The sequence below is a fragment of the Danio rerio genome, chromosome 5 (assembly GCF_049306965.1).
Source record: "Danio rerio strain Tuebingen ecotype United States chromosome 5, GRCz12tu, whole genome shotgun sequence".
NCBI classification, from domain to species: domain Eukaryota; kingdom Metazoa; phylum Chordata; class Actinopteri; order Cypriniformes; family Danionidae; genus Danio; species Danio rerio.
In genome coordinates, this window is record NC_133180.1 from 15,853,804 (window position 1) to 15,880,000 (window position 26,197).

The 26,197-nt window shown below is 36.1% G+C and overlaps 2 protein-coding genes across 11 annotated transcripts in view; one reads left to right on the forward strand and one right to left on the reverse strand.

The window, feature by feature from the left end:
• Window positions 1-26,197, reverse strand: part of sema4c (sema domain, immunoglobulin domain (Ig), transmembrane domain (TM) and short cytoplasmic domain, (semaphorin) 4C) — a 656,757-nt gene that overhangs the window by 604,908 nt on the left and 25,652 nt on the right. The window lies entirely within an intron of this gene.
• The window catches only part of srrm4 (serine/arginine repetitive matrix 4), a 763,243-nt gene that overhangs the window by 70,079 nt on the left and 666,967 nt on the right, over window positions 1-26,197 (forward strand). The window lies entirely within an intron of this gene.

Sequence of the window (26,197 nt, forward strand, 5' to 3'; positions counted from 1 at the left end):
GTGTTTTCTCACTAATGATACCAGGGTCTGCTGGTTGTTCATGTATTTTTCTGAAACACTTAATAATATTGTGTAACACTTTAGAACACAATTCACAGTATTAACAAACTATTAACTAACACTACGAGCTTAATAAACTACTAATTAGCAGTCTAATCATAGGTAGAAGTTGGGTTTAGGTTTTGAGTGGGATAAAGAATGCATAAGATTATACTTTATAGCTATGCGGTCGATGTACCAGGCCGCTGTGGTAAAGAAGGAGCTGAGCCGAAAGGCAAAGCTCTCGATGTACCGGCCAATCTACGTTCCTACTCTTACATACATTTATGAGTTTTGGGTCATGACCAAAAGGACAAAATCTCAAATACAGCGTTGATATATACACCTGGAAGGAGCACGGAGAAAAACCACTGCTCCTCCACATCGAAAAATGTCAGCTGAGGTGGCTCAGCATCTGTTTCGAATGCCTCCTGCACACCTCCTGGAGGAGTCCTTGGGGAAGAACCAGGACACGCTGGAGGGACTACGGCTGTTTCTCAGTTCCAAGAATGCAGAGAACGGACTCATGTTCCTGTGGAGTCCAATCTTGCCAATCTTGCCAAGAACACATCCTGTGAGAAATGAGATACTGCGTTCTTCCCTGGGTCTTCCTGATGACCTTTGCGTGTTTTTAAATGGAAAATTATTATTTTCCGGCCTCGGAAAAGTGAAAGAAAATGAATGAATTAATGAATTAATGAATTAATTAATTTATAGCAACTAATGAACAGTTAATATCATAATAATAGGCAGGTAATATGCCAGTAGTTAATAATGTATTTGATAATGTTAGTAAATACATTAACATTAACTAACAATGAACAATACATTTTTACAGTACATTATTTACCTTTGTTTCCATTAATAAATGTAACTAAAGTCATTGTTAGTTCATGTTAATTCGTGGTGCATTAACTAATGTTAACAGACTTACAATTGAATTTTAATAATGCATCAGTAAACGTTGAACTATGATTAATAATTTAAGTATTGTTCATTTTTATACACATTACTGTAAATAAATACATTAACTAATAAAAACCTACTGTAAAGTGTAAGATTACTTTTCTTATTGTGGGAAGGTCAAACAAAATAAAGCAATGTTCCTTAAACATAGAACTTAGATTGCTCTTCCAACATTTTATTAATAACCATTTTTACAGTGAACTCTGAAAAAGTTATAAGCTTTGTATTTAAATTAAACAGTTTAAACAGTAAATTCATCAATTCTGCAAATACAAATTGTGACTTGTTAAAAACTCATACAAAATGCTATTATTCACTAGGAAAAGGGTGTAAATCATATTACAAATGATACCCAGCACTGAAAGAAATCTAAAAATGTGCATTAAACATAATACAAAGTGAACAACAAATTAAAGAGCAAATAACATGAACATATTCAAATAATATAAAGTACTATTAATATACATTGCCAATTTGAAATGTGGTTCCTATGGGTATGTTGAATATTGACATTTGATACAATTTATTTGGATTTTTATTGCTAATAGACACAAAGCAATACATTTTAAAGTTTAATACATATTATAAACATACATATTAAACATATAAATTTATCAAAACAAAACAAAAGTAGCCTGCATGCAATGTTATGAGCTCCGCCTCTATGCCGTGCAATAGCAGCCCCGCTAAAATAACCCGATTTCTGTCCAAACACACTCTGCCGCTAATGTTTCCTGGCCCGCAAATTAATGGCTATGTAAGTGTTTCCTTGAGATGACTGCCTGAGGCTGAAATGAACCCTCACTTTGATATTTGGTGTCTCTGTTGACCAATGTTACTGCTGGGGCCTCTGGAGGAGGTGTGTGGGACCACCTCTGTGTTATCGAAAGGAGCTCGGTTTTAACTTGCCCGCCTCCTGCGAATGCTTTTCCCCCGTGCGCCAACATTCAAGATCATATGAACACTCTGAAGAATTAACAAGCACTCTTTCCAGATCCTTATCACAAAAGAAAGTGACCTTCCCCATTTGCGATCTTCAAGCAAGCTGAAATAAAAGCCTTCTTAACAACAGCAACAGAAAAACGTCAGATTATCTTAACTTACAGTTGAAGTCAATTTCTTTTTTCTTTTTCAAATATTTCCCAAATAGTGTTTAACAGAGCAAGGAGTTTTTTTCCACAGTATTTCCAATAATATTCTTTAATTTCGGGAAAAAAGTCTGGTTTCATTTTGGCTAAAATAAAAGCAGTTTTTTTTTTTTTTTTCAAAATCATTTTAGGATCAATATTATTAGCCCTCTTAAGCAATGTTTTTTTTTTTTTAAATGTCTACAAAACAAAGCACTGTAATACAATAGCTACGTTTCCATCCAACTATTATTATACGCAATTTGGATATGCCCATAAAAAATTTTTAAATAAAATAAATGTCAAGATGTGCATTAATTTTGAAAATATGTATAAAAATATATGCGCATAACTTGGTATAAACTTTTTATACTATAATAAAATATGTGCATAAACTATGATGGAAACAATTTTACCGTACAAATTACAGTATGCGCATTAAAAAAAAGGTCATGTGATTTTGTTATAAGAGATCATGTGATGATAAAAGTGTGTGTGAATGGACAAACCAGTAGGCTGAGCATATCGTAAAGCATCTGAAATGCTGTTTTGGTCATTCTAAAATGACTTTATCATTTCAGTATTAGCGTTATTATATTATTAATTACCCCCAGAACTATCAAGAGCGTCTGTGCTCCACGTCTCATGCCTTCAAATGCCACCATGTTCATTGGTGGTCAGCACCCGCTTTCTGAGGTGCAAGTCATTTATTAAATAAGGAAACGATTTACGCAGCTTCTCCTACCACAGCAAAGTCCGTTTTGACTGTTGATATATGATACCAGTTTTTCAGAAAGTGATGATTTTGCTCTCTTTCACTCGTTGGATAGAAACGCTACTTTATCCGAACATCTGTTATACGATATTCCAGTTTTGCACATACATTTTATTTGCATCTTTGGATGAAAACATAGCAAATGACTTGCCTATTTACGCAAACTTCCCCAAGTCTTTAAACTGAAATAATATACGTGTCATTTCTTTTTCTGTGTGCCAAAAAAATTGTTTCCTCAGAATCTATCCACCCAGGACAAAAGTCATGGAGACCTCTTGAGTGGACCTGGACATTTCTGCATTTTTTTTTCTGACTTTTCTGAGTTATTCGTTTTATCAACAATGTTAAACAGCTAGAGAGAAAGGAAAAAAAAATTACCCAATGGATCGTTAGTAACATTTACGGAAGATGACCATATCACAGTTTAGCTAAATAAATTCACGCCTCTTCCTGAAGTGACTTGCAATACGTCTTCGCTCTTTGCAATGTATTAAAAACATTGTTTTCCGTTTGTGCTTCATTCACGAAATGCATAGTTTGTCTAAAGTGATGTATATAAACTAAATAGTATACAATGACTAGGGGTACAATCAGTCAGCGCAGTCGTCCCGCCATAGTAAAAAGCGACATTTTGTGTCTGCTGGTTTGTTTACTTGCGAGAGTTCCACTGGCATTGTCCGCACATTAGTTCTGACCAACTGAAAAACAATGAGTGACGTGGGTTTTGTCACATGACTGCATTTTGGTTCTTTTCAACTGGTTCAGACCAAAGCAATCAGTGTGGTGTGAAAAGATGGCAGTAAAAAGCTACAATGTATCATTTGTTGTCCTTGGTCCAGACAAAATCAACCGAACCACAGATGGGAAAGCACCCTTAGTCTATCTGTGTTTTCACCAACCAGGTTAAAACACCTATACGTATGACACAGTTAATGATGTTATGTGAAAGTATAATTGTTGCAATAATAAGCAGAGCAGCCTACAAACTCTTTGTGAGTGTTGCAGATGACTTCTGCTGATGAAACTGCAAACTACCTTAAGTAAACTTTCTTTTACTTTTTCTTTCTTTAAATCTCTGACTCTGACTCTTATTCATCTGGCAGACTCATTTTTGGGGAAAAAAACATCGGTTCCCACTACTCTTGAAAAATATCTAGTTAAATATTATTTACTGTCATCATGGCAAAGATAAAATAAATAGAAATGAGTTATCAAAACTATTTTGCTTAGAAATGTGTTAAAAATCTCTCCATTAAACAGAAATTGGTGAAAAAAGAAGGGCTAATACTGTAATTCTGACTTGAACTGTACGTCGACTGTTTTGAGACCAAAATACGCATATATTAGAGAGAGAAAAAAAAAGTTGGTTTTCAGGGATAATATTACATGCATTTTCTTTTTCTCTGCGGCAGCACGGTAACGTAAAGCTCTTTCCAGCTCAGCTAACGTGGTATTAACAGCTCATTTAGCTTCTGATGGGCTCCATGTGCAAAAACGCTCCGCCTCAAGAGAGAGAGGCGGATCACATGGATTTTTCAGGCCTGTCCTCATCGTTCTGCGCAAACCAGAACAAACGCGGAGAGCCGGGAGGAAAACAAATAGCTTGTCCTGGTATGAGAGAGTGTTTGTGTGTATTGCTCTCCTTGGAATCGAATGAGTAAGCGGAGAGATGGAAGGCTGCTATAGGGCCTTTTCTGTATTTATTTGCTCTTATTGGGGCATTGCATAACCATACATCTTCTCCAACAGGAAGTCACTGGTCTGCACTGCACTGCTGGTACGCTTTGAAACCGAGAACATGCACTGGGGGTTGGAAAACTTCACCATCACACATTTGTAAAGGAATTATGCAAAAATAGTGTTGTCTTTTTTTGTTTGTTTGTTTATTTATTTAAACATTTATTTGTAGATGTTTTATACTTGGAAATTTTGTGAGATTTATATTTCGTTCTCAATTATTTTCCTTTACAAAAGCTAACAAATGGACAAATCCTATAGTGAAAGATTCAACCCAGGCTCATTCTGAAAACAAATAAATACATCTGTAGAGACAGCTAAATACATCCCAAAAGCTATGTTTTTGCAGTTTTTGTTTTTGCAAATCCACCAGAGGCTCCTGTGTACAATTTAGCAATTTCAAATTTCTCTCGCGAGTGCCATTCACGCCCTGCTGTTCTCACGCAAATCCACCAGAGGCCGTTGTTGACTGACTGACTGACTCACTGATCCACCCTCCTCCTTCCTTAAACCCAACAAATTGTATTTTTTTAACCACGACAATGGGGTTCGAGTCTGGCAAAGAATGGTTCCAGAAAACCAGTAAGACAAAAACAGAAGCCAAAAAATAAAATAATTAAGTAAATAACTAGGTGAGAATGTAGTAATCTGAAAATGTGGTAAAAATCAGGTGAGGGCTTTTCTTTTTCTGGATTGCTTTTGAAAATGGTCGGGTGGTTTAGGGAAGTGGGTGGGCGGGTCAATCTGTGCTTTTGAAAACTATTGGTTGGATTTGGGGAAGGGGGAGCATCGGTGGATCAGTCAGTCCATTCAGTCATTCAGTCAGTGGACTGCTGTGGATTTTCATGAAAACAGCAGGCGCAAATTGCACTCGCGGAAGAAATTTGAAATCTCAAAAAGCAAACACAGCAGCCTCTGGTGGATTCATGAAAACAAAAACTGCATTAAAAAAAAATATATATATATATATATATATATATCTCCTGGGACGTATTTGGTGCTCTTCAGAAATGTATATAGAGATACATTTTAAGAACGAGCCTGGGTTGGAAAATAGAGCTTATAACTGAGCAAACACTGTAGCTGAAAAGTGAGCCAATAACGTCCCGAAGACAGCAGAAATCAGGTAAACAGCCCAGGTATTTCAGAAAAAAAAGCAAACGAGAGTCCTGACAAGACACAGAGTCAGTATGAACAAACAATAACGAACTGACAATGAACAAAGAACTATCGCTCAGATATAGCCATAGTAATTAGCCACAGACTGATCAACAAATGCACGTGGAGGCAAGCAAAACATAATCACGTGACAACAGACAACACAAGAAATGCACACAAATCCATAACCGTGACATGCTGAATTTGTCTTTACAGTATAGCACATATTTACTGTAAAATACAGCAAAAAAACTACTAATTAGCTGCTTTTTAATAATAAGTTAGTAGTTGGGTTTAGGTATTGGGTAAGATATAGCAAAAATGCAATCTTGATAATTATTTCCCATATTGAGCAATAACTATATTTCAATATCAGTTGTAAATGCTTCCACATTTAAGAGTACAAATTCGGTGTATCTCTAATATCAAACACACTTCGAGATTCCCATTGTTGTACATTTCTGCTGTGTGATTGGCTCTTAGATCAATATAGAGTAAAAAAATCCAGAGCTTATCATTAATATTGACGTAAATTTTAAATCACAATTTGATATAATATTGTTTGTCAGCCCAGCCCTAATTAAGGATGTAAAATAAGATCATACTTTATAAGTGCTACTAAATGTATATAAACCAATAAATGATGTGAATTGTTACATAAACTAAAGTGTTAGCTTTTTTCCTACTAAAGAAGTCAATGGGTACCATCAACCAGCCTTCTTCAAAATATCTTCTGTGATCCACAGAAGAAACTTAAAAACTCCATGAGGGAGCATAATTAATAAAACAATTCAATTAATTTTAGTTTTGTTTGAACTATCCCTTTAAATCAACTTTAATTGTACAGACTTGTAGCAGAAAAACCAACAAAACTGAAACATCAAAACATTTGACTGCAAAAAGGCAAGTAATAAATACATAATTATTTTCTTCTACCGGTTATTTACATTGCATATCTGTGGATCGTCTGCAATTTCTGCAGAGTATTTAGTGGATGCAGATGTGTTTTGCTGGAACAAATGAATGAAGAAAGCGTGTGATAGGAGGGTTTCTCTGAGATGATGCATATTTAGTCATCCTGTCAGAGACTGCGCTCGAGCTAAAGCCGTGAAACGTAATAAAGATCTGGATATATCTGGCCCTCATGTGATTGCTGCTGGCAGACCTGTGGCTCCCTCAGGCAATGAAACTCTCTCTCTCTTCTCCAGCAGTTTCCCCTTCTGCCAGATCACGCTGAGCCAAGACTGAAAAACTAACAACTGCTCTTCATGATGAAAGCGGGACAGTGGGGGGCTTCTCATAAAGCCCTCTCCCACTCTCTGTGCTGTCAAGCCTATTTCCACACAGCGCCATTACTTGCGTCGCTCTGAAGTGAAAGGCACGCTGACATCTCTCTTTACATGCATGTGTGTGTGGATTAGTTCAGGTGTGTGACATTTGACAAAACCCTTCCTTGTTTTTAAGTCGAGGCCTCTTGGTGAATCTTGTTTGTCTTGTTTTTTGACACAACTGTTTGTGTTTTTATTTTTCAGAAGCCGGATAACATACCATTTTTACTGTTAGCTTATTTCCGACAGCAAGTCATTAATCAAAACAGACTGTCACACTCTGTCAGTCTATAAATCTATCATCTATCTAACTATCTGCCTTTTTTTGCGATTTTATTTTCTGGAACTGATAGACTTGTAAAAAGACAACATTTTTAGTATTTAACAGGCACAAAGCTCATTAATCAACTGTTAAAGCTATAAATAAGCCACGACAGCCAATTTTCATCTGTTGCCCTATATTATTTAGTGTAAAATCTGAATTTTCATAATCTCTAGGGTCTCACAATCCCTTTGATATGAATGAAACATGCTGATTTGTTTGAAATAATATTATAAAATATAAGTAATGTATAAGAAATAAAATGTATAGAAATAAATCTGCAAAATAACAGAAAACATCATCAACCCAGACAATCACTTTAAACCAGTGGTGCCCAATGTAGGGCCCTTGGGCCAAAGTTGGCCCATGTTAACCTTTGGTTTGCCCCGTCATCCAATATGAAATGAAAGAGAATGATGGGGAATTGGTTGATGTGAATGCCTGTGACAGAGATTGTCATTTTGAATTTAAAATGTAACCTTTTTTTTCTCTGTTTAATTGAGGAGCTAAAACAGCCAACTAAGATTAAATGTTTTATTTAAATGTGTAAATGAACCAGACTTTTAAAATGTCAAGACATCGGCAAGCAAATCAAGGCAACGGCAGAAGCAGCTTGACTAGTGTATTAAGCATTGAACTCTATTGTGTTATAAATGGGGTTGTTTATGTTTTTACTATAGTAAATTCATTATAAAATGTAAAAAATATATATATATTGCATGATTATTTAATATGTTTAAAGCACCATTTTCTAGTTATTTTTAAATAATACACAAATAAATGAACAAATTTAATGTAATACTGTTTGGTATATTCAACTTCGACCCGCAACCCTCAATCAAGTTTGGTTTTTGGCCCTTTATAAGAAAAGTTTGGGCACCAAAGTTATTAAAATGGCAATAAAAGTCACCTTTTCAAGGTTAAAAGTTGTTGGAAGAAAGATCAAAGACCCATTACGTAATTGAAACGCATAAATAAACTGGGGAAAAATAAAAGCACAAAATATTGAAAACGGCTAATTTACAGATTTTTTGACAGTGCAGTATACACTATTTTACTAGTCACTTTGCAAGACACTAGTATTAGTATCGATAGAAGTCACTTAACTAATGTATAGTAAGCAATTCCTAGCGTCAGTATGTAGTGTCACTGTGTACGTAACTGCCAAAACCAGATCCATGCTCAAACAATGGCCATGCATTCTTCTCAATGCTAATCTACACTTGCAAATGTTAAATATCATACAAATATGACAGGAATTGCATACATCAATGCTTTGTTAATGCAGGCTGTCAAGATAGCAACAACCTAGACTTATGTGCCATCAACTGTTGCCTTTAAACTTGCAGATAAACTACAAAGACTGAAGTCAATGCAGGAGTGACGTGCCTGCTTTCAAAAACGAAATGAAGTTTAAAACAAAATAACCATAAAAGTTTATTTACATGTCTAATTTGTCAGTTAACATTAGCACAAAATCTAGTTAGTCATCAGCGAACATGCTATTATATTCACTCTTAGTTTAATTTTGTTGTATCTGTAATTTAAAACCAACTTTTAGCATCAGTGCTAAAGGCCTCAGTGTCTCATGATTTAGAAGCATTTCAAGATTTAGAACACTGTTCAAGGAACATTTATTATCATTGTTTAAACTGCTATGTATTTTTGGGGAAATTATGATACAGTACCATTTACAAGTAAAGGTGCCAAAGAATAAAAATCTGGATATACCTAAGCATAGCTGAATAAAAAGAGTTCAGTGTATGTAAATGACTCATACCATTAGCCTCAAACCTTACATTTCCTTTTATGTACATACAGTGAGGGTAAAATCTTGGTAACGATTCACACAGGATCATTTTTATGAACAACCATGGGCATTGCTAGGCCTATTTTAGGGGGGGCTGCAGCCCTATATTTCTACTCAGCCCCCTTAAAACTCTCAAAAAAAAACCTGTTCAACAGTTTAGCCCACGATCACCACATACATATATCCTTTCCGTTAACGTCATAAGCAGCTGAGCCCCACTCAAATAAAAATCACCCTTGTGCACACCCTATATTGCGTCTTACTCAAATCGGTAGAGAATCAGTGATGGTTATTTGTTCTGTGACGCGCTGTATAGTCCAAGATGTTATGATATGACAATCAGGAATCTGTGAATTGGATACCTGCCACCGGTGTGAGCATGTGTTCGTTTTATTAGCTTTAACAGTCATATTTTTTCCCTTATTTTTTAAGTTTATCTAAGCTTGTCTCGCAGCTAATGTTGAAGTAAATCATTTTATCAAAGCTTATCATCAAAACAAAAAAATCTAAAAATATGGATTATAAATCATATTGTGATTGAGAGAGAGAGAGAGAGAGAGAGAGAGAGAGAGAGAGGAAGGGAGAGAGAGAGAGAGAAAATAAATTGGAAATATATTGATTATTGTTTTATCCTAAAAATGTTGATTGTTTAATGTAAAGTTTATTCTGATCTATTTTTGTATTGATTTGTATAAATACTATGATATGTTGAATAATAATATAATATATTGAATATTAATGTAATATATTGAATAATGATGTATTGATATTTTATTTAATTATTATATATAAACATCATCTTTTTTTACTACTACTATTTACTGTGTACTGTTTTTTTTATTATATATGAATGTTACTTTTTATGTAAACTTTATAGCTGCTTTGGCAATACATTTGTAACATTTGTCATGCCAATAAAGCAATTATTGAATTGAGAGAGAGAGAGAGAGAGACAGACAGACAGACAGACACAGACACCAGAGCTCATTAATTTTTACAACCATTCCAAACATGGTCAAAACTGTACTTTATTCTAGGGCAGGGCTATTTAATTAGCAAACCAATTTCAGGCAATTTGTTCCGGCCCTGTGTGTGACCATGACATCAAAAATAAATATAGTTTAGTCAAAAAACAGCCGTTATAGTTATGAAGTGACGCGCATCTGTTCCATACAGCATGAGCTGCAAATGAAGGCTGTGCAGAGCGCGAGTCGCCTGACATTAAGCGAGTGGCGCGAGCAGCCGAAAACATTTGGATACTTAAGCTTATAGGCTTCTCAACACCGCGTTTCTGTTGCACAAAATGAACCTGTTGTAACTAAAAGTTACGCCACCTGCGCGATAGTTTTAAGTTCTAAGCTTATACACCAAGACTAATACACACACATACTTGATTAACTATAGCAGTGGGCTATTCACATATCTAGTCTTTTCTGAGCGCAAGTTTGTATTTCCAATGCAAAAATATATGCCAATATGCGTGCACAAGTGAAGCGATGTGCTCATGCCTTCCAGACACACAAAGTAATAAACATCTCACGCTGTAGCAGTGAGAGCTGTGCGTGGCTTTCAGAGCAATAACAAAAGATATGCTAGACGAATCATCACAAATTATTAAAATGATCATGTATGTATGAACGCAGAAGACAACAACCATTCATTTAAATACTTCACTAATAAAAAGCCTAAATTTACACTATATGTGATAACCATAAAACCATGATTATTCTTCAGACTATATAATCGTACAACCAAAATCTATAATCGTTGCATCCCTAACTGTTATGCAGTTCAAAACATAACATATGAATGCGTCTGAAATCTGAATAACATATGCACTGCTTTTGTTCTGCTTTGAAATACATTTGAATATGTTTGTAAATAAAAAGCCTATTGTATAATGCACTGATATTATGTAGTTTCAAAATACAATATATTAACATGTTATTGTTGAAAAATACAACGTAGATGTCTTAAGGAGCAAAAAAACAACATATGGGCTCTTACATGCTGTTGTGTCATCACTCATATCGCAAGTCATATCTCGGTGACCCATCATTTGTGATGCTTTTCATGAACTGGCCCTTATTATAAACTAACTAAATAGCCCTGTTTTAGGGTAAAAACACATAAATACAACCATTTCTGAAGAATATTGAAGAATAAAAGGTTTAACACTAACAATAATAAAAATCATTACGAATAATAGAACCTAGCACATTTTTGATTTCTGAAGGAAAGGGAGAAAAAAAACTCAATTTAATTTGTACAAATTGTAATAATATTTCATAATTTCACAGCTTTTTAAATCACGTAAATGCACTCATGATGAGCAGAAAAGTCTTCTTTTAAAAGTATTAAATCGTACAGCTCCCAAATATTAGACTGGCGGTGTAAGTTAAATGCTCTCAGCTCTCAGGGTGTGTGGTGGAGTTGATGGACCGGACATGTAAAAGTGAGCGTCACGCTGCACAATGTGCGTGCATGTGTGTGTGTTTGTGTTTTTTCAGATGGCATAGTCAGGCGAATTCAGACCCAACCGCAGACTTTGGCAGCCTGCCCTATCTGAGCTTAGCAAACGCCAAGAGAAGATACCTGCAATTTGTCATCCATATAAAATAACAGCGCCGAGCCGAAAAGTCATTCTAGAAGGCGCGTCTGTGTTACTCTGGGGATAATATTCAGCTCGGCATCCGTGCCCTTTCTGACTTTTTTTTTTTACGATTACAATCTTTTTTTTTCCCTTCTCGTTTTATATTTTTACAACAGTTGGCAAGCCTCAGTAACATGTTTTAGACTGAAGAATCTGTTCTGACTGCAGTGCCTTTGTGTTGTGCTTTCAGAAGAGGAAAGAGGCCAGAGGGCAATGCATTAATTCTTTCTTTGACAAGACGTTCGGAGAAATGCCAAGGTTAGATTTCTTACATGATGCGTAAGGCTTGTGCCCGTCCGCATTCGGGCTGGCCCAAATTACATGCTAGCTGTTCGAGATTTCACCCTGTCATTTACCATCAAAAGCTACAACAGAATCTGGCACGAGCAGGAACTGAATCGCCAACTTTTACGACCTGCAATATTGTGTTTGCAATGAACATCGTAATAAAATGCACACTCTGACATTCTTGGGACAAACGAGACTCTTGAAAAAAAAAAAAAAACTTAATCCATTAGCATTTTTTGTGACTATTCACATAAAACTCACATTTAAAAATCACATATGTTGTAGTTTAATAGATATGCAAGCTTAAAAAATAAAAGTATATTTAAGGCAGGGGTGGCCAAACTCAGTCCTGGAGGGCCGGTGCCCTGCAGATTTAAGCCTTAACACACCTGCACAGATGTTTAGAAAGCCTAGTAAGTGCTTGATTAGCAAGCCCAGCTGTGCTTGATTGGGGTTGGAACTAAACTTTACAGGACAACGGCCCTCCAGGACCAAGTTTGGGCTCCCCTGATTTAAGTAATGTTAAGTAAAATTTAAGTGTTTAAATGCGCTTATTAAATTAAACATTTTTTATATTGCAGGCATTTATGTGTTTAGGTCAATTTATTTATTTTTCAAATATCAGAATTTTTTTTATTATTATTTTTTATTTATTTATCATTTTGTATTTACAAATATTAACTTAATTAGAACATGTTAAAATATATCTTGTTTCCTTATTGTATGTCTGTAAATACTATAATTATATAGTTATCTCCTTGGCTTATTCCCTGCTTCATCAGGGGTCACCACAACATAATGAATCACCAATTAGTTAGATGGTCTTCCTGCCATAACTAACCTAAACACTGAGCCACCATGCTGCCCCATTATATTTTAGCACATTTATTTAGTAAATCGTATTATAAATGAAAAGTTATATTACAAATCCCAATATAACATTAATCCATAAATGCACATGCTTCTATGATTGTTGAAATTATTTATTGAAAAAAAATTTATTTATTAAATAAGATATATAAATTTAAATAACAAATTTTATTTAAAGAATTACAAATATAAAATAATTGTATTTATATATAACAAATATTATTTCTATCTTTATTATATATGCATTTTGTTTTGAAATTTACAAATATTTAAAACATGTTTTAACAAATAAATAACAGCAGTAATAAAAATTTGTGCATGCATATGCAGGCTACAAAGCACCAAAAAAAAAATAAAATAAATAAATAAATAAATAAATAAATAAATAAAAATAAAAAACGTATATTGCAACATCAGAGGCCACAAGTGCAAAGTGTGTACTTGTTTTTATATCCAGGTGGGCACTTAAACCTGAATTCACAAAGACTCATGGGGACTTGCGTCATTGCGGGGACCTAAACCAAGGTCCCGATATGTAAAAATGCTTATAGATCTCACAGAATTACTAATTTGTTAAAAGAAATATAAAGCCTGTAGAGTAGAAACTTATTCTTATAATATAGCCAAATTTGGGTTTAAATAAGCCTAGCATTTTGTGCCTATATCTAGGTCAGAATCTCTCTATGTCATTGCAGTCAGGATTGTTCACCGTTTTGCTGTTTTTTCATGCTGCTCATAACAGAATGGCACAGTTAATCTTGTGTTTTGCGTACAAGTGTGCTCAGGTGTAGCACCTTTGAAAATAAATTCCTTCTGGATTTCACGCGTCTGCTGGGCCAAAGGTGACAAATCTTGATACAGTGTACACAGCTAATCTGTAGATCTAGAGACATCGATCTTTTTCACACATGACAAATACGACAGAAAGCGAGCGCATTCCTGTCTAAGCAAGGTTTTAGATCTTACTACAAATTATAACGAGCGTTTAAGAGACTGATCAAACAAATACAGCACTGCTGTGTTTGTATATCTATTGTGCAGACACAAACATAAGTGGAAGAGTAATACCCACTACAAAGAAGAGAGAACACCAGCATTTCATCGGTAGACAGAATATTGTGCCATTTATCATTTGGCTCTTTTACATCCAGCACGACTATACGGCTGAAACAGTTCACAGTGAGTAGATGGAGTTTATGGTTGGCTCCACACTTGTCACCTTGTTGAAAAAACTATTTCAAAGCCTGTAAAGTGAACTAAAAAACACCCATGTTCTGATTTGGTTCACACCATAACTCCAAACGATAGATGGGAAAAAAAAAAAAAAAAACATGAATATACTTAAAACAATGAACCCTGCCATGACAGGACGGCACAAAAGTTATATAAAAGGAACATTTGACCTAAACTATATAACGTGGACATATTTATAATAATAGTAATAATACTGCTACCACCAGTGTTGGGGAAAGTTGCAGTACTTTTAAAAAATAATGTATTATAATCTTAAAATAATGTATTATAATCTAAAAAATAAAAAATAAAAAATGCATTATAATCTTAAAAAAAAAAAAAAGTAACTCAATGTGTTACTTTTAAATGAAAAAAAAAAATTAGGCGACGCAGTGGCGCAGTAGCTAGTGCTGTCACCTCAGAGCAAGAAGGTCGCTGGTCAGCCTCGGCTGGGTCAGTTGGCATTTCTGTCTGGAGTTTGCATTTTCTCCCTGCATTCGCGTGGGTTTCCTCCAGGCATTCCGGTTTCCCCCACAGTCCAAAGACATGCGGTACAGGTGAATTGGGTAGGCTAAATTGTCCATAGTGTATGAGTGTGAATGAATGTTTCCCAAAGATTGGTTGTGGCTAGAAGGACATCCGCTGTGTGAAAAAGTGCTAGATAAGTTGGCGGTTCTTTCCGCTGTGGCGACCCAAGATTAATAAAGGAACAAAGCCAAAAAGAAAATTAATAAATGAAAAAAAAAAACTGTACTGTTGTGTGATTTTCATCTTGGCTTTCGTGTTTGTGTAAATGTAATAAAAACTTCTATTTTTCACAAAAGTGTGTCTCTTTTACAAGTGAATAAAGCGCAGTCTGAAGGAACTCTGTACAATTTAACTTAACAAACCTTTCAGCAGTTAAATTAAAATGGATAAAAATAGTTTGCATTCTTTGGCAATGAACATTCAGAGTTTGCCTTTTACAGTTTAATCTGTACTGAATCTGTTTTTGTGCAAGTGAAATCAGTAAACACATATATACATTTTAGATGCAACTACAACTACCAGTGTATACATTTACTTGAAATTAAAGTAATAATTTACTAGTTTCTTGAAAAAAAGTAATCTGATTACTCAACTTACGTTACTTGTAATGCATCCAATCCAACAATGACGACTACGACAACGAGTACTAATACTGCTAATAAAACTAATGCTACAAATACTAATACTAATACTACTACTACTACTAATAATAATAATAATAATAATAATAATAATAATATTAACAGTTAAAAACTAAAATGTTGCTCTCAATAGCTACGTTTCCATCCACCTATTTTTTTGCGCATTAATAAAAAAAAAAATTAAAAACGGTTGACGGAAATGCCAAGATGCGCATAACTAAGTAGGACAAACTTTTAATTCTATAAGATGCGCATAAACACTTTTACTGAACTAATTCCAGTGTGTGCAATTAAAAAGGTTATGTAATTTTGTTATAAGAGATAATGTGATTATAAAAGTGTGTGTAAGTGGACAAACCAGCAGGCTGAGCACACTGTAAAGCATCCAAAATGTTGTTTAGGTTATTCTTAAACGCCTTAACCATTTCAGTATTAGTGTTATTATATTATTAATTTCCTCTAGAACTGTCAAGAGCATCAGTGTTCCACATCTCACACCTTCGAACGCCACCACACATACATTGCATGCCGGCATTTGTCTTCTGAGGTGCAAGTCATTTATTAAAAAAGCAAAAAGATTCATGCAAATTCTACCTCAGCAAATTTCGTTTTTACTCTTGATATTTGGCGCCAGTTAATCAGGAAGAGACGATTTTGTTCTCTTTGACTCGTTGGATGGAAACGCTGCTTTATTTGCACATCTTTTATGCAATACTCCAGTTCTGCAGAAGAAATTCCAAACACTTGAAGATACATGGAGAAACACAAATAATGACAGCATGACAGTTGCATAAACTATTTACACTACTATTTAAAACTAAGTCACCAATTATTTTTTTTCCAAGACCATAAAAAAAGCAAGAGTGTTCACCCCTTGGCTAACGGCTGCTTGTCAAATTAGTTCTTAACGAGGTAATTCACCCGAAAATGAAGATTTTGTTATTAAATACTAGCCCTGATGCTGTTCCAATCTCCTAAGATCTTTGTTCATCTTTAAAACACAAAGGTTTTTACTAAATCCAAGAGCTCGCTCATCCTAAATGCACACACTGACTGGACGAAGAAGAGAAAACATTAGAGAACAAAGTCATTTTTACAGTTGTTTTGGCACACAACTGTCGTTGGAGCTTTGTTAGATTACAGTTGAATCACTGAAGTAACATAAAATGCTTTGGCAATGTTTTTGTTCCTTTTCTTCAAACATCTCTGGACCATTGCTGTCTATGAAGGGTCAGAGAGCTCTCGGATATTATCTAAAATATCTTCATTTGTATTTCAAAGTTAAATGAAGGTCTCAGGCAATTGGAAGTACAGGGGTGAATAATTAATAACACATTTGGTATTTTGGGGTTAACTAACCCAACATTTGCTAAAAAAAAAAAAGTGAACAACGTCTGAAACATGCTTAATGCACTCAATTTTAAAGGAACATCAAAATTATATGCAGTTCATATTTAACCACATATAAATGTAGCTTGTGAAAAAATGTGCGAAAAATCGTGCTTAGCGTGATTTTGCTTAATTAGTTCAACAGATCACACTAAATTTCTTTCAGATGTCTCTGGTTGCAGCCACTTCTGAGCAACCCTGTAGATCACAGGTGTCAAAGCCAGTTCCTGGAGGGCCGCAGTCCTGCACAGTTTAGTTCCAACCCTGCTTTAACACACTTACTGTACCTGTAGCAGTTCAATCTTTGAGATTTGAATTCTCAAAACAATTGACTGACATGAAGCTTTTAGACCGAATCTTCATATAGTGACAATGTTTACGCAGAATGGTCAAAGAACTTGCAATTGTCATAGACTGGTTTGCTTAAAACCTGAGCTTGTTTAAACACACGTGATCATACGACTGTCAGCTCAGTGTTTCTGGCTGCAGGTTTGCACTCGTTTGCCTCTAGGATTAGCAGTCTGATCACATCTAAAACTCTCACGCTGCCACCAGTCCATTAGCTGATCTGCTGAGGACGCCGACATTGTCTGCTTCTGTCTTTAGATTGAGCCTGAAAACTACAATGACTCTAAACTCACACTTTTCAAGAGCTGCCATGCATGAAAGCCATGAACTGAAGAAGCTAACAGAACCCATTTGTCAAGCGCGAAGACATGCAAACTATGAACGCAAACAATCAGGACGAGCAGGATGATACAGTTGGTGCAGCGCAGACAGGACGAGTGTGTTCAGAAGACATCAGCTTGTGTAATGTGTTATTAGACAGTGTGATTGGCAGGGCCCTCTGTGTGTGGTGAGGAGCAGCTGTAGACGGAGAGAGGACAGACGCGGCCGAGCCAAGGGCCAGCGATTCGCTTTGCTGGGCCTCTGTGGCCTTTAATAAACACATCTACTGCCTACAGAGCAACCGTAAAGACAGGGAGGAGAAAAAAATAGACAAGAACTCCCAACTTGAACTTTGCTATCATCATGACCCAAATGTAGAAGGAATTATTGACCATAATAATAATATTAATAATAATGTTATTATTTAGTCACTATCATGTCTTATATGCAAAAACTTATCTGCTTATATACTGTTTTACTACACACAAGTATGTAATTTCAGACTCAAAATAATGTCTTGGGGTCCGTTGGGCTGCTTCAAACACACACACAAAAAAAATGAAGAAAAAAAACACTACTCAGAACACCAAAATGACTTTGACATCTAATTTCAAGTTATTTGTCAGAGAAAAATAAATCTGTTTATTTTTGTAGATCTTCTTTTCTGTCATATTCTTCTCTCTGCACTGAATCCATTATTATTGTACAGTGGTCCCTCTCTGTAATGGAGTTCACCTTTCGCCTCCTTGCAGTTTTGCAAATTTTTTGTGCAATTTGACATACTTTTTTTTAAATAGCGCATTGTGTTCTGCATTCTGATTGGCTGTAGACCACTGTAAATCAATCATCTCTGTGTGTTCTTACAGTACAGAATGTGTCCAGCTTGCAAATTAACATAAAACTTCAATTGCTAACAGTGTGAGTTTCAACAAGAATGTAAAATGGTTCTAACTGTCCACAGCAAGACAAATCGCAAAGGGGGTCGCACACTGGATGCACACACATCTTCTAACACACCAGATATTTCTGCCATGCCACAGAGCCTCATCTGAATTATTTTACTTTAAAGAGCCCATATTATACATGAAATAGGGTCATATCTTGGTTGTAAGGGTCTCCAACAACAGTCTAATATGCATGCAAAGTCAAAAAACACTTTCATGGTCTTATAATCTGCATTTATTCTTACCTAATTATTCCAGCGACTCCTGTATGAATCGTCCAGTGATTCATTTGTTCCCAAACCCCTCCTTAGCGCGAAGCTAATCTGCGCTGATTGGACCGATGACAGTCTGTTGCGATTGGTCGACTGCCTTCAGTCAGAGAATGAAATGCCCAATAGCTAATCAGCAATATAAAAGTAATCACAGTTCATACACGCTCGATAGTGTAGGCGTGGATTTTAGCTGCCACACACACACACACACCTCTGGACGACAACGATCCCGCTTCCGCCCGCACCCGCCAGGTTTTAGCCTGAACCCGACCGCTCCCGCTTATATTTAGAATCTCTTGTCCCGGTGCCCGAACCGCCCCGTTTTCTGCCCGCCGCGCCCGATCCCGCTAAAGAGCGGGGGAGAACATAACCGAAAATCACCCAGCTAAACAGTCCAGAGACAGCCAGACAGAGCTCTCTCTCCATACACACAAGCGCCAATCAGACACACAGGCAGGCAAAGCTCTGTCTCATTCGCATAGCAATATCCACGATATTGCTAGACAGCCCGCTCCCGTCCCAAATTAAACCTGTTACCGACCGCTCCCGCGATTGATTCGGAAATTTATTCCCGCGCCGCAGAAATCTGGCGCGGGGACAGCCGAGGGAATGCAGACCTCTACCACGGAGCTCCGTAAACAAACAGCACGCGTCGCATTTTTAACGTGACTTTGCACGCGATAAGAGAATATAGCCAGTTAACCTGATACAGTACACGCGGTTACAAGTAACAAATCACAACTAAATACATTTGCAAGCTAGAGTAAACGAGGCAACTTTAATCGCACGTACTTACACTTGAGAAATGGAGGAAGAAACTCATCCTGACGTCCATTAGTAAGTTACTCTTTACTGATCCTTACTTTAACAAACGCAGATGAAGTATTCTTTGTAGCCTGTAGTTTCCAGAAGTTTACAACTGCTTGGTTATAATGCTGAGGTTTCATCTCTGGGTAGAGAATCGATAATGTCCATCTGCAGTGTGACTTCAATCGACCGGCATGTTTGTGTGCGTGTGCTTGTGGGTGTGTGTGGGTGTGTGTGTGTGTGGGTGTGTGTGTGTGTGTTTCTGGGTTTCTGCGTCAGAGGGCGGGGCCTCAGGTTTGAAATCTCCCGGGTTTGCGCGTGCACGTGAATAACTTGGTTTCGTTCGTACGTCATGGCGAAACACCTAATGAATCGGTATCAAGGCGACTTGTTTGAAGCACTATGAGTCGACTCTTTTATAGATGAATCAACCGTTTTAAACACTGTATTCTTACAGATTTAAGCCTTAGCTGGATACTTCACTTTACTTAGAGCTGTGTTACGCACTACATGGAGGAGAATTTTCAAAAACCCATAATATGGGCTCTTTAAATAACATGGGCAACAATGTGTGTGTCCGGTGTGTGTTGCTTCCAACTGACATGTCCACGGCACATCCGTTGAGCAAACCCTTAAGAATGGAGTCTGCTTTACCTTTGTGGATCAGTGACTACTGGAAAAAGAACATTACGCTGGAAGACAACATTATCCGTACAAAAGCTAAAAAGCTTCATAAACCTTTTGCACCAAGCAATGAATGTTTGCACCTGACAGGTTTTGGTCTTTAGTTTCATTCTATAATACTGTACTTATTTTTCCACGAAAGTTTGAACTTTGTGAGTGTTTAAACAAGAGAGAAAAGTGTAAAAATGTTAATGCCCGTCTTTGAAAATTCTACAAAGTGTGCAGTTAGGAGTTTTACAGCCTTAAAACATCTAAAGTAATTGTAAAAATAAATCTGACTACTTTGCAAATTTCGCTTATCGCGGGGTTTTTTTTTTCGAACTAACTCCCACGATTAATGAGAGACCACTGTATTGGAATTGTTCAGATATAGAACCACAACAAAGTCCTGAAAGTATACTTTATTATGAGTTTGTGTATCACTGTTGTCCTCAAATTGTGACTTAATCAGAGTTTGTTTATGTCCTTAAACATGAGTTATAAAATACTGTCCTCAGGGGGGGACCAGCAATAGGGAGCAATTCATATACCGATCGCCATCCCATCCAGAACTGTATATTTTCTGTATACAGATAAAACCACATTTTCCCCCAAGTCAAATTTAAGCACTTTCCAGGTGCATATTCAGGTACACACATGCAGAACAAACCGTACTTTATCAGATGCTAATTGTATTCTAATGGAGTAGTATTCTAAGGACAATGTTTGATGGCATGTTTGCCCCAACATTGAATTACAGTCATTTAGAATCTTATATGTAATTTACTCATCTTGAATGCATTACCTTTACTTTAATAAATTTACATTTATTTTGGTATGATGCATTGTTCATGCATAAAGCAGTGATCTCCATGTATTTTGTCTATTCTCAAGAGGCACAGATGAAAAAATAATTCAGATCAGATGAGATCAACAGAGACTGCAGCTGAAGTCAGAATAGCAAAAACCATTGCTCATTCACCAACGTCACTTTAGAGCTAGTATTTGAATGATTCTTTAGCGTAATGTCTAAAGTGATTATAAAACAGGTGTTTTTGCTCACATTTTAAAACTAAGGCCGAACGGCGTGAAATGCCATCAGACTACAGAGATTTTCCAGCATTTCTCTGTTGCAATCGGAATATCCCAATAATTATCCCTGAAAAACCCAAAGCACAGCAAACACTACAAGATTACTATGGTATAAAAAAATGTATGGTAATTTTGGAGTTATTAAAGTCCTGATCAAATCAAATCACTTTCTAAAATAAAGAAACTGATTTGATTTGACTCAAATAATACCATAAATTTTTTTACTGGTGTATTCAATTAAAGCGATAGTTCACTCAAAACATGAAAATTTATTCAAGTAGTTCAACACCTTTCTTTCCTCCACAAAACACAAAAAGAAATCATTTTGAAGTAGCTGGAAACCTGTAACCATTGACTTTCACAGCATTTGTTTTTCCTACTATGGTTGCAGGTTTCCAACATTTTTAAAAAGTATTTTCTTTTGTGTTCAACATAATAAAGAATCTTGTAAGAGGTGAGTAAAAGATGACATATTTTTCAGTTTTGGGTGAACTACAGCTTTGAGACTTGTGTGGGACATTGATCTTCTTCATAGCTGTTCCCATCTATCCAGACACTGGTCTCAAAAAGCTTTGACAGACACTAAAAGGTTAATCTCTCACAGTCGGACTTCCTCCAAACAACAGCCACGTGAGCAGCAGCAGCACTCCTAAAACATCAAAGTTCTAATTCAATTTGCAACCTTTTAATTACAGGATTTTGCTTTGGTCTTAATCTTACACTGATCCTCAGATTGATCCTCATATCATCTCCTTCGTGACACGCGGTTAATGCTCACTTCAGAGGAACAGAAAGAAGACTCAATAAAGCAGGCTTTATTGACCGATATTAGATCTGACTCAGACACATGTGCTCCCTGCCACCCTCAAAGACCCATAATCCTCTCTGCTTCTCAGGTGTTTTGTGTTTAGACAGCTTTGAGAGCACAAAAGACTAGTAAAAAAACCCGGGCAGAGAAAAGATTCGGCCAAGCATTGCATCTGAAATAAGCAATCTTGATAATGGAAAGCACTTAAGAAGGAGAGTGAGAAACGAGAGCGATGCCCACCTGGACGTGTCTCTGCCAGGGCGTGTGGTTTTTGTGGTGAGGTTTGTGTGCTGTGAGATTTAGCCGCGCCGTTTTCTTCAAAGACGGATTGGGGGTGTTGGCTTGTTTTACACTTCCATCCGTGAAGTGAACAGCCAACTGGGTTTGTGAACATAAGCCGAGTCTTGGTCCACAGACGACCTTTAACATGTCCTAACAGTGCGGGACAGACAGATTAAAGCCAACCGTTTTAAATTATAAAAAGAGTTACAGCCATGTTTATGTTTCACCAGGAGACAGAAGAGTGTGCGGATCTGGAAAACAGTGAATCATCTTATTTTTTCGTCATACACCTAGCTGGACTGAATATGTTACTGAGATGTCAGAGTTTGGTCTTGTCTTCTTATGCAGGTCTCTGCACTTCTCAATTATTTTGCTGGACCGTATGTCTCTTTTCTTGTCATCTACTTTTGTCTCTTGGATTCTGATGCAAGTGTTTATACTTCTAAGGTTTTTTTAAAAATCCCTGCCAAAGCATTAATAGAAATATACCTGTATTATCATATATAAATAAATAAATTATATAATATTTACCCTATATTGCAGTTTATTGTACATTTTTCTTTTAAATCTTATAATGTCTATCCATATTATTTAAATGGAAAGACAATATAAATATTTGTACAAAAATATAAACATGAAATAAACATTAAAATATGCAAATTTTTACATTTAGATAAACATTTAATTTTAAATTAATATTTTTATTTTTTAAAACAAAACACACACACACACACACACACACACACACACACACACACACACACACACACACACACACACACACACACACACACACAATATCTATCTATCTATCTATCTATCTATCTATCTATCTATCCATCTATCTATCTATCTATCTGGCATGGGACGAAAACCAGTTTCAAGGTTTACCGCGGTTAGGAAAAGTCAAGGTTTTAAAACTGCCAGAATGTTCTGTTATATTGTTGCTACGGTCTCTCAACAGTTTCTCTAGCAAAAAAAGGACACCCCCACATCAAAAACTACTGTCCCAAATGCCTGCCATATTCTGGGAAGCGTTTCCGAAAACCAGTGTTAGCCAACTAAAATTGCAAGTTCCGTCGTTGCAAACATAGTTTGTTGATTTGCGTTATCCAAATCCGTTGTTCCAACAAACATTCGCAAAATGCACAGCAAAATGATATGCTTGCAACTACATCTGTAGACAGGGCCAGCCCTGTACATTGGGGATTAATTCTGTGGCCCTACAGTACCTTGCTCTGATTAGTGAAGTAATGCATACCATGCTGCAATGGTTTTGATGCTTATTGAATACAGTCAATAAGACAGAAAATTAAAGCACAAACAGTTGTCACATTTCTTATACTTAATAACTTTTTAAATGATTTGGACACTTTAAAACTCCACTATTTTTGTCAACTACCAGCTTTAAAAATGAAAAATTATTCAATCTTTAATAAAAGGACCAGTTATTCCTATTTGGTGTCCTTAGAGTGTTTAAAACATATTCTATTAATTTAAAACCTGATTGAAACCTTAATTTGGCAAAACCTGCAATATAACCATGCTCAACAATAATTTGCTAAAAGTGAAAATTCAACAATAAAATACATTTAAAAATATATTTAAAAAAACAACAAAAAATTAACATTATTCAATGCAAAGATTCAAATCAAATCACTTTTATTGTCACATTATCAGCAGCACGTGTGCTATGATGTGTGAAAAGCTTAGGTTGATCCATTAATAATAAAATCTATTCCCTTCAGTCTCCTTCCTTGTTCCTTCCTTTGACTTTTTCTAATTGGAGTCTAGATTTTTGAGATGCAAGTTTCAGATCTTATATTAAACTAGAATTAATTGAGTTAGGACATAACTCTTATAAACATGCCTCAGGAAAAATATTAACAGTGTACAAAATATGCCAGTGAAAGACATTTCAGTAAAATTGCATTTCAGCAAAATGTGTGTTAGACATCTGTAAAACCAGGCAAAGATCAAATATCTCAGACAAAGTTTATCTCAGTGTTTCCTCCAGGATTTTTTTCATCTGTGGCAGCAGGCCTTTTTTACACAGATCTACCAATTACCTGTGGCGTTATTTCAAATGATAAAATGTCATGTTCACGGTATTACAAGTCCAGATCCCATTTATGTAATTGCCCAAGAGCATGCGAATGGCTTTGCTTGCTCGCCAATTTCCTCTGCTTATGCACAAAACTTCTTGCACGCCCCCTCTAATATACGCTGCTCAAGCGCAGATCTTCTTGTGCGCTCTCAAATAAACGCTGCTGAATCCAAACCACAATATCAAGTATGGGGCGGGACAGACAATGAAGCAAAGGCCATGGCTGTATCTGTGCATGAATTTACATTCGGTTACCCTTGGAAGGATGTACTCAGACCGTGAGAACACAGATCGCATCTGAGAAATCAGATGCTGCAAGCTTTCTGTATGACCTTCACATAAAAACGTTCTAAAAATGATAATTATTTTACATACATATTTTTATAGTATATTGTAATTTCTTTATAGTAAATATATATATAAATATTTATGTGGTAAAACAATGTTAATGAAAATAATTTGTAAAATGCAAATAAAAATGATTTTAGCCAACAAACGGCTCAGACCATTAGCAGGGTGTGGGCGCCCCCCAGTGGCAGCGGGGCCCTAAGCAGCCACTTAGTTAGCTTATAGGGAGGGCCAGCTTCTGTTAGAAGCATAGTTCCTAGTTGTGTTCTCTTCCCAGTTATCCTCCCTATGCCCCATTCATTTAGATTGTTTCAGCATTTAATCTTTTATTGATTAAAAAAAAATGTAAGTCATCACTAAAACGTGTAAATTACTTTCAAAGTATTTTTACAGTTCAATTTTAGCGATCTTCATATTGACATTTGCGCTCCCTTCGCAGTGCACTTTAAAAGCATCGATGCCATTTTGACACAACCGTGGCTCATGACGAAAAAAAAAATAGCATGTTTTTAATTTATAGTAGGTTATTGATTAGGAAATGTATCGCCACATGTATATGTATATACGACATGGGCCTGTTGGTTAGAACACTTCTGCAGTGGTTTGATAATAATAATAATAATTATTATTATTATTATTATTATTATTATAATAAAACCACTGCAAAAGTGTTCTAACCATCAGGCCCAATGCGTGTACGTATAAAACAATATAATTTGCACCAAAAATTATGGGGATTTTCTCTAAAGAAGTTGGTATTCCACCACGTTTAGAGCTTCATTATGGACCCTAACCCTCGTCACTACATTGTTCTTTTCCCAAACGATGCATAGTATTATGAAAGTTCAGCCGCGAGTTATGTCGTTGTTTGGGAAACACACTCCTGTATGGTTGCTACACCAAGACCTTCGCAAGTTCAACAACACAATTGAACAATATTTCAAGGTACAATTCACATCCAAGAAGCAACATGTGTCAAACAAGTTGTGTGCCAAAGTTTAACACTAAAGCAAATGCTCCGGTGATAAAAGACGAAAGAGACAGAGCCACTCATATATCACCATAATCTCTTTCTATTTATGTTTCTTTCATTCCCTCACTTACACTGTCTCTCTGTCTGTCTGTGAGAAATGCTGGCTTTTTTTTTTTAAATCAGCAGATTGTAATGGGCTTTGGAAGAATGTTCTGGAAATGTGATCCTGCAATTAGAGATTATTGTCTTTGCATAAATTTGCGAACGGGAGGGAGGGGACGATCCCACAGGATAAGTGAGAAAAAGGCTGTCTTTGAGAGCTAGCCAAACCAGCCTCTGTCCCTGGAGACGAGTTTCACAGACACTGT